At 69.7% G+C, this 858-nt stretch overlaps 1 non-coding gene across 1 annotated transcript in view; it reads right to left on the bottom strand.

Annotated features, from left to right (window-relative positions):
- The window catches only part of LOC124744465, a 1,953-nt gene extending 1,946 nt beyond the window's left edge, over positions 1–7 (bottom strand). Inside the window, exon 1 of the ribosomal RNA XR_007010776.1 lies at positions 1–7. This exon is cut by the window's left edge and continues 1,946 nt beyond it. This is a non-coding gene — a ribosomal RNA (small subunit ribosomal RNA).
- Positions 8–858: the final 851 nt, after the last annotated feature.

The raw sequence follows: 858 nt of genomic DNA on the forward strand, positions 1-858 counted from the left end.
CCAGGGAGCTGCGTCAACTAGAGCTTAGCAGCCGGCCGCCCGGGAGTGTGTCCCGGGGGCCCGCGCGAACACGCAAGCGTCCGCTCAATCATTCTGCAAACAGGAGGAGGCTGAGCTCCCCTGCACAATACACCTCGAAACCCTCTCAGGTCCCGGCGGCGCGCAGCGCCGTCCCAAGTACTTGGTCGGGTTCGAGAGAGGCGCAATCGCCCGGAGTTAGGCGAGTAGACGCTTTCGGTGCGACCACCCGTGCTCCCAACTGAGCTTGCCGCTGCCGACAGAGGCCCGGGAGCGTGCTGTCGTGGCATTGCCGGCGGGAGACAACACGCGCCACCTACGGTGACCGGCAGCTCCAACGCCAGCGCCACAGAAGGACAAAAGCCCCACTTGGGTGCCGAAGCGAACTCTCCCAGCACAGCGCACGCGCCAACACATCCGCACAGCTGCGATACAAACCACCAGCGAGAACCGCTGGGGCGACCGAGCAGCAGACGGCGTCGCGGCGCCGAGCGCCGGGCGGCGGCGCATCCTCAACGCACACAGTCCTCAATCGGACCAGCACACTGAAGATGTCCACCGCGCTTCGCACCGGGCCCGCGAGGACCTACTTTGGCCGCACGGCGCCGCGCGCAGGGTGCGCCGGCGCGCAGCTGCGACGCCTGCCGCGTCCGTCGGCCGGCGCGCCTGCCACTGGCCGCCCCCACCAGCCGGCTGTAGCGCGTGCGCCCACGCACCGCGCGGCCAGCACGCCGGGAGGCGCCCCCTCACCGGCCGGGGACGGTCCCACCCAGCCACCGCCGCGTATCGCTTCACACCCAGATGCCGTTCAGTTTCGTCGGCATGGTGGGTATCGCTGGA

This window comes from Schistocerca piceifrons, unplaced genomic scaffold (genome assembly GCF_021461385.2).
Source record: "Schistocerca piceifrons isolate TAMUIC-IGC-003096 unplaced genomic scaffold, iqSchPice1.1 HiC_scaffold_294, whole genome shotgun sequence".
NCBI lineage: Eukaryota > Metazoa > Arthropoda > Insecta > Orthoptera > Acrididae > Schistocerca > Schistocerca piceifrons.